Raw genomic sequence first — 14,066 nt, forward strand, 5'->3', positions numbered from 1 at the left:
AGATTTGCTCCATAGAGAGGGTAAAACAGAGGTGTCTGAATCAGGCTAACTATGCAGAGTTAAGTGTCAGGGTACTTATTATAAATACAGAAACTAACTGAATATTTACCTACTGAATGCTAGGTATTCCTACCTTCTTCCTCCAGCTGGTTCTTGGAAGATAGCAACCAGCTTTTATCCTCTAGGCAAGAGCTTAGAAGATACTTCTACAGAGAATTAACTTGCCACAAGGAAATCCCTAAAGATACTGCTAATCCTTGAAGATACTGCTGCTGAGGGTTTCATAAACAACACAACCCAGCCAGTTCTCCCTGATGAGTTTAGGTATCACCTATGGGTTGACCTGTCTATTCTACATGCTTCTACTTTCAAATAAGAGCAGCCAAACAAGCAGCATGAGCTATCAGAGGAGAGCCTCTGATATGAAAAGGAGAAACCAAAGCAAACATTAAAATGCAACAGACACAGAGGGAAGACTGTGTAAAGACACAGGGAGAAGATGGCCATCTACAAGCCAAGGAGAAAGGCCTCAATAGAAACAAACCCTATTGCCCTCTTGATCTTCGACTTCTACTTCAGAACTGTGAGAAAATACATTTCTGTTGCTTAAGCCACACACACACACACACACACACACACACAGCACAACAGAGATTTTAAAGGAGAAAGGAAATAATTCAAAAATCAAAATTATCATTAATATACTCAGACAAGATGTTACAACCATGAAACACAAGAATACTATACATAAGAAAAGATAACTTAGAGGGGCTCCTGGGTGGCTCAGTGGGTTAAAGCCTCTGCCTTCAGCTCAGGTCATGATCCCAGGGTCCTGGGATCGAGCCCCACATCAGGCTCTCTGCTCAGCGGGGAGCCTGCTTCCTCCTCTCTCTCTCTCTCTGCCTGCCTCTCTGTCTACTTGTGATCTCTGTCAAATAAATAAATAAAATCTTAAAAAAAAAAAAAAGAAAAGATAACAGAGCAGGGAAAAAGCTTTTAGGAAATTAAAAATAAATAATTTAAAAATACGATGGCAGGGGGGTGTCTGGGTGGCTCAGTGGGTTAGGCCTCTGCCTTCGGCTCAGGTCATAATCTCAGGGTCCTGGGATTAAGCCCCGCATGGGGCTCTCTGCTCATCAGGGAGCTTCCTTCCCCCTCTCTCTCTGCCTGCCACTCTGCCTACTTGTGATCTCTCTCTCTGTGTGTCAAATAAATAAATAAAATCTTAAAAAAAATGATGGCAAAAATGAAAAGAACTCAATAAAAGGATTAGAAGATAAAGTCTCTTCCAAAAAATTATGGGAAATAAAAATTAGAAAAGAAAAGAAAACTGAAGTACCAGTCCAGGGACTCCTACATATTGGGATAATAAATTCCAGAAAGAGCAAACAGAACAAAAAAGAGGGGAAGATAACACCAAAATAATTCAAGGAAATTTCCCAGAATTGAAGGGCATGAGATTCCATTGAAAGTGCCCAGCACAATGGATGAAAATAAACTAACACAAAGGCCCATTATCATGAAATTTTAGAACACTGGAAACAAAGAGAAAAATCCTATAAACTTTTAGAGAGAAAAACAGCAATCAAGGTCTCAAATAATGTACTTCCCATAAACCCTTTCTCTAGAAACTACCAGAGGAAGTACTCCAAAAGTAAATCCTGGGATACAGGAGACAGGTAAGCCATCACAAGAGGGAGAAGCAAGCTGTGTGCCAGGTACCAAGGGTAAATGGTCTGGGAGAAAGTGGGGAAAGTTCTCCAAAAAGATGAATCAATAGAACACTTCATGTGCCTGAATATGTGAAGTAGATTTAGATCCCTGGAGAAGAGTTTGGGGTTGAAATGGTAGTAATACAAAACAAAAAAGCAAGGCAACAATTAACACCAGGGAAAACAAAAAGTGGTGTGGGGAAGGAAAAGTAATCATCATTAGTTCAAGACTCAGTTGTAAACAGGATTTATATATTCCTAGTCAGAGAAAAGGGATCTAACCAAAATGATGATATGTCTATATTGGGAATAGCAGTGGGGCCAAAAGGATGACTGTGTTGTGAGGATGTGTGTGGGGCCAGACAAGAGTGATATTTTCATCTTCCTTAGTGGGAAGTCATTAGATAATTCTTCAAACTCTTAAGTCAGAGAGGAACAAGACACTGTTATTTAAAGAAGTAAAGGACCTATACTCGAGGAACTACAGAACACTCATGAAAGAAATTGAAGAAGACACAAAAAGATGGAAGACTGTTCCATGCTCTTGGATTGGAAGAATAAACATTGTTAAAATGTCTATACTGCCTAGAGCAATCTATACTTTTAATGCCATTCCGATCAAAATTCCACCGATATTTTTCAAAGAGCTGGAGCAAATAATCCTAAAATTTGTATGGAGCCAGAAGAGACCCCGAATTGCTAAGGAAATGTTGAAAAACAAAAACAAAACTGGCGGCATCACGTTACCCGATTTCAAGCTTTACTACAAAGCTGTGATCACCAAGACAGCGTGGTACTGGCATAAAAACAGACACATAGACCAGTGGAACAGAGTGGAGAGCCCAGATATGGACCCTCAACTCTATAGTCAAATAATCTTCGACAAAACAGGAAAAAATATTCAATGGAAAAAAGACAGTCTCTTCAATAAATGGTGCTGGGAAAACTGGACAGCGATATGTAGAAGAATGAAATTCGACCATTCTCTTACACCGTACACAAAGATAAACTCGAAATGGATAAAAGACCTCAACGTGAGACAGGAATCTATCAGAATCCTAGAGGAGAATGTAGGCAGTAACCTCTTCGATATCAGCCACAGCAACTTTTTTCAAGATATGTCTCCAAAGGCCAAGGAAACAAAAGCAAAAATGAACTTTTGGGACTTCCTCAAGATCAAAAGCTTCTGCACAGCAAAGGAAACAGTCAACAAAACAAAGAGGCAACCCACGGAATGGGAGAAGATATTTGCAAATGACAGTACAGACAAAAGGTTGATATCCAGGATCTATAAAGAACTTCTCAAACTCAACACACACAAAACAGATAATCATATCAAAAAATGGGCAGAAGATATGAACAGACACTTCTCCAACGAAGACATACAAATGGCTATCAGACACATGAAAAAATGTTCATCATCACTAGCCATCAGGGAGATTCAAATTAAAACCACATTGAGATACCACCTGACACCAGTTAGAATGGCCAAAATTAGCAAGACAGGAAACAACGTGTGTTGGAGAGGATGTGGAGAAAGAGGAACCCTCTTACACTGTTGGTGGGAATGCAAGTTAGTGCAGCCACTTTGGAGAACAGTGTGGAGATTCCTGAAGAAATTAAAAATAGAGCTTCCCTATGACCCTGCAATTGCACTGCTGGGTATTTACCCCAAAGATACAGATGTAGTGAAAAGAAGGGCCATTTGTACCCCAATGTTTATTGCAGCAATGGCTACGGTCGCCAAACTGTGGAAAGAACCAAGATGCCCTTCAACGGATGAATGGATAAGGAAGATGTGGTCCATATACACAATGGAGTATTATGCCTCCATCAGAAAGGACGAATACCCAACTTTTGTAGCAACATGGACGGGACTGGAAGAAATTATGCTGAGCGAAATAAGTCAAGCAGAGAGAGTCAAGTATCATATGGTCTCACTTATTTGTGGAGCATAACAAATAACATGGAGGACATGGGGAGATGGAGAGGAGAGGGAGTTGAGGGAAACTGGAAGGGGAGATGAACCATGAGAGACTATGGACTCTGAAAAACAACTAGAGGGTTATGAAGGGGCGGTGGGGGAGTGGGGGGGTTGGGAGGTTGAGGGACCAGGTGGTGGGTAATGAGGAGGGCACGTACTGCATGGAGCACTGGGTGTGATGCCAAAACAATGAACACTGTTATGCTGTAAATAAACAAATAAAAATAAAAAAAAAAAAGAAAAAAAAAATTTTGGATGTAAATACCAAAAGAACATGCCAAAAGAGTTTAAAGTGAGAGTCACTGGTTAAGAGTAGAATGAAGAATAAGGGGACAGGAGGCCCCTGGAGTGTTTTGGGTAACAAACCTTTGACCCTTTATGTACACATATATATAATTTATTTGCATATGTTTCTATTAAAAATAAAATAACATATGTATAACTTTAAGGAAAAAAACAAAACAAACTGTGAAAAACAAAAATGTTGTAAAACATTCTGTTTGCCAGGTTACTGTCTATTTCTGAAGTTCTTATTATTAAATTATAGGAAAACAGGGGCTCCTGGGTGGCTCAGATGTTAAGCATCTGCCTTTGGCTCAGGTCATGGTCCCAAGGTCCTGGGATCCAGCCCCATGTTGGGCTTCCTGCTCAGCAGGAAGCCTGCTTCTCCCTCTGCCCCTCCCCTGCTTGTGTTCTCTCTCTTATTGTCACTCTCTGTCAAATAAATAAATAAAATATATTAAAAAATAAAATAAAATAAAAATTAATTAATTATAGGAAAATAATAGAAGTGTATCATCAAGATTTGAAACATTTGAAAAAATATAAATGATATTGTTTTCATATTAAATTATCAGTATACTTAAGTCTATGTGGTCCTTTTCTTAATTACTGATTCCAAGTATTTTGGGCCAATTCCATTTCACAGCACTGATGGTAATATAAGGTACTCACAAAATCTAGTGGACTGAGACGAGCACCAGAGATGGGCCTGGACTCAGATGACTCAAAACTGGATGCATGGAGGCTAGCACAGGAGATGGAACAGAAATATTAGTTTGTGAAGAATCATTTACTTCTAGTGTATGTTAGTTAACTCTAGTCCCAAAACAAGTAAAAGCATTTAACGCATAAGGCTTGAGGAAGAAGCAATTTTTAAAAAATCATAGCACTTAGAACATTTTGTTAATAAGGTTTTTCATTGCTTGTAGGGGAATTAAAAAAATACTGAATAATGAAAAGAAGAAATGCATATAGTGATTTTTTTTTTAAAAGCTTTGTTCATATCACTTTATAGAGTTGGTATGACAACCACCATTCGCCATTTCAAACCAAAGCAACTTGTTGGACCCAAGGTCTGGACTTACCTTTAGGAATCTCTGAATAGATACAAGAGGTGTAATTAGCAGACATCAAACTTAAAAAGCAACTATTCATACCTAGAATTAAGGCAAAATGTTTCTGGTGGCTTACAGAGCCGAGTGTATAAGCAAGAGAAACGTCATTACCTGAAGGAAGAAGGAGGTCTGCTTTCCGGTGTTCTGGAAGATGCAGGACCAAAGAGTTTTCTTTGGTCTTCCCGTGGTGTAAATGGTCTTTGCGTCCCAACTGTTCTTAATGCATTTCGTGCTTCACTTATGATTTCGGCGCTGGTCTTCTGCTTGGACATAGAAGGTCGATAAAATGGATCCAGCTTTTCTAACTTTTTATCATTTGGAGATAGCATCTTTCCTTTTAAAGTAAAATATTCTTCAGGTAGACACCACAGGCTGCAAATACATGATACACTATAAGAACTGTTTTCATCCAGGAGTTTAGAAAAGAGCACTTAAACCCCTATGTTTAAACCATTCCTCTATATTAAACTAGAAAAAGTCACAAACAATTTTTTAAGAAGATTTTTATTATTTGAGAGAGAAAGAGCCTGTGGGGGGGGGGAGGGGCAGAGGGAAAGGAAAAGAGAGAGAATCCCAAGCAAACTCTGCACTGAGTGTGGGACCCAATGTGGGGCTCGACCTCATGACACTGAGCTCATGACCTGAGCCAAAATCAAGAGCCTATCGCTTAACTGACTGAGCCACCCCGGTACACTGTCACAAACAATTTTTATTTAAAAATCTACCAGGCAGTTACAGTTAGAAGATCAGGGTGGAAGAAAAGCTTTCAAAAATGTAGGTTGATGTGCATAGTTATGCCTATGGGAATAGATGCACTCCGGGGAAATGGTGTGCAGGGAAGAGAGCCAGGATGAAAGCTAAACCTGGAGACAAAGAGGAGAAATCGTGAAAGAGGACAGATGAGGAAGAGAAAATTATCTCATATTCTCCAATCTATAAAAAAAACAACACAGGGGGGGTTCTGTTAAAATTTTAGCTAAATTTTCCTTTTTTCCCTCTGCTATCCTCCACGCAAACTGCAAGTATAAGGTTAGATTTAGACAGATGGAGCCTATTTCCAAGCTCTATTTGCTTTTATAAATGTAGTTTGTAAATTCAGGGAAAGGTTCAGCCCCACATTTACCCATGATGATTTGAATGAATGGATTCAAATCACCTTCCATGTGAGATAGTGTCCTAGAGGAATAAGTATCAAATTATCAACATCAAATATTCTTTCCCAGGCTAGTTTTCTCAGTTAAAGTCATGCACAAGGGCCATGAGAATGTAGATCCTTCTTAAATGTTGGCGTGTCCCCAGGGAGGCCTGGTTAACTTGGCAGGACACCTCTGTAACTCTAAACTTGGAAACAGCCGAGATTTAAAAAACATAATTCTAATTACTGTTTGGTATTAGGTGTTCATTAAAACAACAATAACCCAGATCCCTGAAAATCTCTAAGGAGAAAGAGGCCTGGAAATTTTTCCTATATTTCAGTGCCCAATTTTAGAATAACTTTTGCAAAAAAGAAACATTTTTGGTGACATATGCCCAAGGAAACTAAAAAGACTTCATTTCCATAAGTGGAATCAACAGATGATTCCTTAGACAAGTAAAGAGGATTTACTATATTGTGATTCTATACATTAAGTTGTTATGTAACAACAGACAACAAGAACATTTGTTTAGTTCTATCCAGACCCTACCCTAAGAGTTTTTGAGGTAAAGAGCATGATGAAAACTACAAACAATATGCTATTCCTTTCTTTTCTTTTTTAAATATTAAATGTACTTTATTACTTTTGAAAACTGGTCACGTACATGATTATTTTTAGTCAGTCATAATACCTGATTGGTCAGCACAGATAAATATTTACAGAGAAACACTAATACTTTTAAAAACTAGCCTTTGGAGGACATTTTTTTTTAATTCAAAATTTTTTCAGTGTTAGAACCAAAAAGAGTTGCAGATTTTTATGCTATTCCTTTCATATGGAAAGGCCAGGTGAGGTAAGACAGTAAAAAAAAATCCTAGATAAGCCGTCCTATTCTAGGTGTTTTCTTTCTAGGAATTTCTGTTATGGGATTTGGAATTTAAGCAAGGTCTCCAAAAATCATGCACATTAATTGAAAAAAACAACTAACAATTAACAACTAACAAAAAACTATGACAGACCAAATACATTTTACTTCTAATTCTTCTGATGTGATTGGCTGTTTATTTTTAAAATATTCAAGGCTGATTATTAAAAATATGTATAGTATTTTTTGTATAACCATATATACATGTTTTCCCTGCCATCTAAAAGAGCGTATTCCTATGAAAACTCTGATAAGCCAAAATGGTGTGAAGAGTACAGTGCCCCCGCTTTCTGCCACTTTGCTTTTACAAAATACCTGCATTAACACCTGTTTTCACTCACCAGAAGAAATCTGAAGAGGACATTCACTTTTATAAGACTGCGTTATTGTAGGTCTTGCATGAAAGCAAAATGACATAGCACGAACCAGTCAGAAAGCAGGGGACACCTGTATTATTTTTGGATGCATGGTAATGTAAATTCAGCCCCATTACATCTAAACTCAAGCGGCCATACCAGTTTCCTTTGCTTGTTTGTTTTTAAAGGGCCCATGGGGCACCTGGGTGGCTCAGTGGGTTAAGTCTCTGCCTTCCACTCGGGTCATGATCCCAGGGTTCTAGGATTGAGCCCCACTGGGCTCTCTGCTCAGCGGGGAGCCTGCATTCCCCCTCTCTGCCTGCCTCTCTGCCTACTTGTGATCTCTGTCTGTCAAATAAATAAATAAAATCTTTAAAAAAGTAAAATAAAAGGCCCAGTGCGGTAGGAAAGTACTCCACTTAGAGAGAGGAAGTTCCTGGGCAATGAACAGGTTTCTCCCTGAGCCCAAATCAGGTTTGTGATTCCTTTGGCCCCGCATAGCTCTAATAAGTCTAGCGATGTCGAAGGTGATCTGGCAAACCTAATAAATACGAGAGGAAGTGCTCTGGATGAATACTACGGCGCAGCGCTCCTGACCGAGACCCTGTGTTTCAGTTTGTGGAAAACTACGCTTTTCCATGAAGTCATGAAGCAGGGACATTCACTCAGGATGAGTGCTAACAGTCCTGTACTTTATTTGGGCACACAGGAATTTAGATTGATCAAATATTGGTGGAAATAATGTAGAACAGTAGGCTTAAAAATCATTTTGTTCAGAAATTTTTTTACCATGAATTCTAAAACGACTTTCTCTCCCTCTTCCTTTCTCTTTCTCCCAAACCTTAATGGTTACATTGTGAGAAGCAGTTTCAATAATGTAAGATCTGCACAGTTAATCTACTATTATTATTCATGTTAATATATCATGAACTAAATCAAATATGGAAATTTTCGGGGACACAAGTGAACTGAGTTAGAAGCATGTTTTTAGGGGAGAGGGAAGGATTTTTTTTCTTTGTTAGATTACAAATTCGTATTATAGAGGATTTTGCCAACTTAAACAATCACTCAGAGTTTGAAAGCTTCTGTTTATAGTAAAGGACACCTGAACCAAAACACAATAGTATCACAGAAATTTTAACTCTACAAAAATTCTCTTGACAACTGGAACAAATCCATTCGGCTAGTATGGATTAACTGTTTCCTATGTACAAAGCCCTCTGCTCGGATCCCTGGGAACACAGGAATGAATACTGTCTCAACTCTCAGCCAAGAAGGCCACTAATGCTAGTTAAACATTTGCCTTAATACCAAGCACTGGGCTAATCAGTCTCGAGGACATCATCTCAATGAATCCCTACAACAGTTTTGTGAGGGATGAGGTTTTAGACAAAGCACAGAAGCTATGACATATTTTCAGAGATGATACTGAAACTATACTCATGAGATGGGATGGAAAGAGGCAGGGCCACCGGAGGCCTTGGGGCTGTGGCTATGTCTGTACCAAAATAGAGACAGGCTGATATTTCCAGAACTGGAGTGGCTTTGTAAGAGTGTACCAACTCAATGCCAACTCTGCTTATACCCAAATGATTTTAATACAAGGTGGAAACTTATAGGGGCAATGAAAAAAACTGAAATAACTCCCATGTGATTGCGGGGGTGAAAAAAAAAAGGATTTCTGATGAGGAGAAAGTGTCAGGGAGGCTTCCCGGAGGAGGTGATGCTTGAGCTTGGTTCTGAAAAATGGGCTGAATTTGAAGCATGTGGCAATGGCTGACATTAGGTCTAGAGCAGAAAAGGAATTTCCAGCAAAGTCAATGAGTAAGCCAAGGCAGAGTGCCAGAACATATGGGATGTGTGCTGGAGAAGAATGAGCTCTGGAAATACAGATTGGAGTTGGACCAGAGAGAGAACTGAATAGCAGGTCAAGAAAAAAAAAAAAAGGTGGTGAGTAAATTAATAGATTTGAAGGCATGATGTGATCTGGCAGGAGAGGGCAGGATGGGAAGGAGGTAGTTCTGATGTAATGAGCCAACTAATTCTTAGAGGTCTTCAAGGAAGCATCCTTGGATATGGCTTTCCCCATCCTCCGGCCTGTTAGGTGTTTCTCGTCCATACTCCACAAGGTCAGCAGCGGGCCTCTGTCAGTACTCCTTCCCACTGTGTCCCTCTGCTGTCTCACCAGACTCTGAGCCACAGTTCCTTTTGTGAGGCACGGTTAAAGGTCAACATTTGTTGAATTGCTGAACTCCATTTTCTCTTCTCTCTCTCTCTTTTTAAGACTTACTTATTTAATTTTAGAGCAAGAGAGAGCACCCATGAGCAGGGGAAAGGGGCAGAGGGAGAGAGAGAATCTCGAGCAGACTCCCCACTGAGCTCAGAGACTGACTTGGGGCTCCATCTCACAGCCCTGAGATCATGACCTAAGCTGAAATCAAGAGTCACCCAGGCGCCCCTGAACTCCATTTTCCAGTACAGATCTGAGTCAAGCAATATCAAGCTGAAGGCAATATGGCTTCTTTCATTGGAGACATCTGTTACAGTGGATTAGGAAGGCATATGGGACTTATTTCAATGGCATCTGATATCTGATTTTTTTTTTTTTAAGTAGGCTCCATGCTCAGAGTGGGGCTTGAACTCTTGACTCTGAGATCAAGCGTCTTGTGCTCTACTGACTGAGCCAGCAGGGCACCCTGTCAAATGGCGTTTGATTCTTGATGCCAAGTGGTAATATGAGATCAAATTCAGCCCCCTTTCCCTTTCTTGCCTTTACTGCAAGTTGCCTGGCAGGGAGTAAGACCTGATAAACAGTGTGACCCATGAATGAGGTACTGAAAGCCTGAGATGAAGGAGAAAAGGTGAAACAGAGGTAAGAAGAGAGATGAGAACAAGTGAGGGACAACAATAGCAGAAGAACCAACAGGATTTAGCAGCTGAGAGGACAGGAAGAAGCCAGACGTGACACTTTAGGCAAACCTGGAGGGGCGCCAAGGTCAGAGGACCAAGAGACCTTTTAAAAGAAAACAAGAGAAGTAGACTTTGAAGGGAAAGAAGAAAAAGGCTATGAGCTGCCTTGCATCACTGTTCTGAGTTGATGATGTCCACAGGACCTCTAGAAGATGACCACAGCCAGTGGTAGGAAATCTGAAACTGGGATCTTCATTTTTAACAAAATATTTCTTACTCATCGGGGGAAAATTTCAGAGTCCTCATTTGTAAAAATTCGTACCTAATTATCAAGACCCATCTTTCTCTTTGCCACTAATAGTTACCTAAACCAGTCTCCTTGCTAAATGCAGCACGGCTCTATCAAGATATTCTGCAACAAGAGAAAGGCTGACCCCCTCCACCCTCTGTTCCCTGCAAATCAAATACAGATCTTCCATTTGTGATAGGGTGACACCCTGAAAAACCCATCCTCAACTGAAAATATTAAGTCGAAAATGCATTCAATACACCCAACCTACTGAACATCATAGTATAACACAGCCTAACTTAAACATGCCCAGAATACTTACATTAGCCCACAGCTGGACAAAATCAGCTAACACAAAGCCTATTTTATAATGAGTATTGAGTAGTTCACGTCATTTGTGGAATACTGTGCCTAAAATAAAAACCAGAATGGCTTGTGGGGGTGTCGGTGGGGGTGGTGGTGGTCCTGGGTGGCTCAGTGGGTTAAGTGGCTGCTTTCTGTTGTCCTGATGATGGGGTCCTGGGATGGAGCCCCTTCACCCTGGGGAAATCTCTGCTCAGCAGGGAGTCGCCTTCCCCCACTCAGCACCTGCTTGCAGGGTCTCAAATAAATGAATAAAATCTTTAAATTAAAAAGAAATTTTAAAAAACCAGATGGCTATATAGATACAGAATGGTTGTGAGTGTATAAGAGTGAGTGGCTGCGACTACCCAGCATCCACAGAGAGTACGACAGAGCCTATCCCTAGCGCGGGAAAAGATAAAAATTCAAAGTATGGTTTCTACTGCATTAAAAATTGCTGCCACACCAACAGTAAAGTTGAAAATTTTCAGCTGAACCACAGTGAGTCGAGGCCATCTGCACTCAAGACCCTTTCCATGATTCTGAAATACCTTTCTATTAATATGAGCACCCAAAGAGGCAGTGGTTAAGTGCATTGTTGGATCAGGGGTTCAATTATTCTCTTGCCAATTCACAGCTATGTGATATTGGCAAAGACCGTAATGCCTCTAAGCTTCAGTTTCCTCATCCGTAAAACAGGGATGGCCATAATTGCCTTACAGGATTGTTCTGATAATTAAATAACCTAATTCTCGTGAAGTGCTTTAGCGTGGTGCTTAGCCCTTAAGAAAAAGTTAACTACGACCCAGGCACTATGTCATAAAAGGATACAATAAAAATTCTCCCATGAATAAAAAACTGCATTTAACGAAAGAAATTGCAAATGAAAGGGAGTGAGGTTTGTGTAGTGTTTCCATAAATTTTTATAAGTTAAAATTTAAATGCAGGGTTTCATTGTGAAAAAGAATTTTTATCAAGTATTTTATTGAATATCAGGTATCCCAAATCAATAACTAATCAGAATTTTATAGACTCACAAAATAGGATTGCAAATCGAGTGCTTCTTGCTATTCTACCAATATAAAATAATTCTAAATTAGAGTGAGATGGAAGAGCCGCTGTGACAGTCATGGGAAAGGATGATGAAAGGCATTATATGTACACATGACATATTTTAATGTATACTGTTACATTATTTATTTATTGGGCCCTTCGCTATCTGTTGCCTAAAAGAGCCCAGGTACGATCTGTGCGACCGTGGCAAGGTCGCTGTCTACTTAGACAAAACCCCTTGGTTTACCACTTTCATTCAGTAAATATCTCCAAGTTTCTGTTAAGCTCCACACAGCTGACTACACAGTCGGTGTACAGAAATAAGGACAGCCAGCCGTGAACCGAAGCCGAGAGCATACACCCTTCTGGGGGCAGAAAGGCAGGCGACAGCAGGAAAGGTCCCGGGTGACTAGGCGGGAGACGCCTCACCTCCCCTACGGACAGAAGCTTCCCCGCTCCCGGCAATGTCCCCTCCTCTACAGGTTCAGGCCAGGACACAGCGCAGCAGCGCGGTCACTCTGCCTGCCAGCCCACCCTCCTGCCAGCCCCCTAGCTTGCCGGCTCTGCCAGGCCGGCCAGCGTCTCCATGGTAACCGTACACAAGCTACCTACCCCCGGCGCCTGGGCCGCCTGCCTGCAGAGCCAGGTCGCTGCTGGACGTGCGGAGCGGGACAGGAAATGAGCTGGGACCCGGCGCAGGGAAAGGGGCTTCCGGCCAAACCCCCAAAGCCGCTGTGATAAGCGCTGGTAACAGTAACAGCTGCGGAGTTTCAGCTCATCCTTTAGGTTTCCAGGGGCAGCCAGCAGCAGCGAAGGAGCAGCAGGGCGGGGCGGGGCGGAGTGGGGCGGGGCCGGGAGAGGAGTGACTGGGAGGTTTCCCGGCGCCGCCTATCCACTGGGCCTGCGCGGGTCTCCCAGCGCATGCGTAGAAGCGCTGAGGCCACGGGCGGGCGGGAGAGCTGGCGGAGCGAAGGGAGGATCTTGGGCGAGGGCTGGAGGCGCTGAGTGCGAGGGAACCGCTTAGAAGAGAGGTGTGGGGAGGAGTTCCCTTATAAATTAACAGCTTACCGAACCAAATTTGTTGAGACCCTAGGAAATCTCAGCACTTACATTAAACAACAAAAAGGAGGACGACAGCTTAGTGCTTAGGGTTAAAAGTCAGGATTTACTGACTGAAGTTACAGCCCCGTATAGCCTCGAACTAGTTGGCTTACTCTCTCAGTTTCCTAGTTTGTAAAATGGAGAGAATTAGTAGTACCTAGCTAGGTCTTGTGGTTGTGGCGAAGACTGAATGAGAAAATAGATATAAGGCGATATGCACATGGCAATGAATGAAAGTTAATCGTTTGGCTGTTTTTAAGCAATTGCACGGGGGAAGCACTTTAGAGTTTGCGAAGGATATTTTATTGTATATTTTCTTTTTAAGTGTCTCTACCACTCTGAGGTAGCAAGCAAGCCTGGCATCCCCATTCACAGGGGACAAAACAGTCCGAAGTGTAGCGAATGACAGTGGTAGATTAAGTCTAGGCTCCCCGTGGGCAAACATTTTTTCTGTACTTACTGCACCATCACAGATGATTGGTAAAAAGAATCCCATTTATATGTTTCCGGTTTAAATTCCATTCTCTCCTATTAGACCATTCAGCAACACTTTACAGTGTGAAATACAAGTGAGACCATAATCACACTCCATTCAAGTTGACACCACGTTGTATAAATATGGGGATTTTACAGCTGAAGTGTTGTTGTCAACATAAAAAAAATGCCACATGCCTTGGTGCTAAGTATCTTGTAAAGAATAATTAAATTGAAAATATTTTGAGCACATATTATGTGTAAGCCATCATGCTAGGTGGGAAATGATACTAGCCTAAACTAAAGGAATGTAAGTATTCTTCAAAGGATCCAAGAGGAAAACTTATTAGTGGGTTGGGTAATTTTAAGGCCTGAAACAAAGTATTT

The 14,066-nt window shown here is 41.1% G+C and overlaps 1 protein-coding gene across 1 annotated transcript in view; it reads right to left on the minus strand.

Moving 5' to 3' along the window:
* The window catches only part of ARMC2 (armadillo repeat containing 2), a 110,862-nt gene extending 97,935 nt beyond the window's left edge, over positions 1-12,927 (minus strand). Inside the window, exons 1-3 of the mRNA XM_046004179.1 lie at positions 12,717-12,927; positions 5,205-5,353; positions 4,651-4,723 (exon numbers count right to left, since the gene is read on the minus strand). The gene's annotated coding sequence lies outside the window, so the exon portion shown is untranslated. The remainder of the gene's footprint in view (positions 1-4,650; positions 4,724-5,204; positions 5,354-12,716) is intronic.
* Positions 12,928-14,066: the final 1,139 nt, after the last annotated feature.

Source organism: Meles meles, chromosome 5 (assembly GCF_922984935.1).
Source record: "Meles meles chromosome 5, mMelMel3.1 paternal haplotype, whole genome shotgun sequence".
NCBI lineage: Eukaryota > Metazoa > Chordata > Mammalia > Carnivora > Mustelidae > Meles > Meles meles.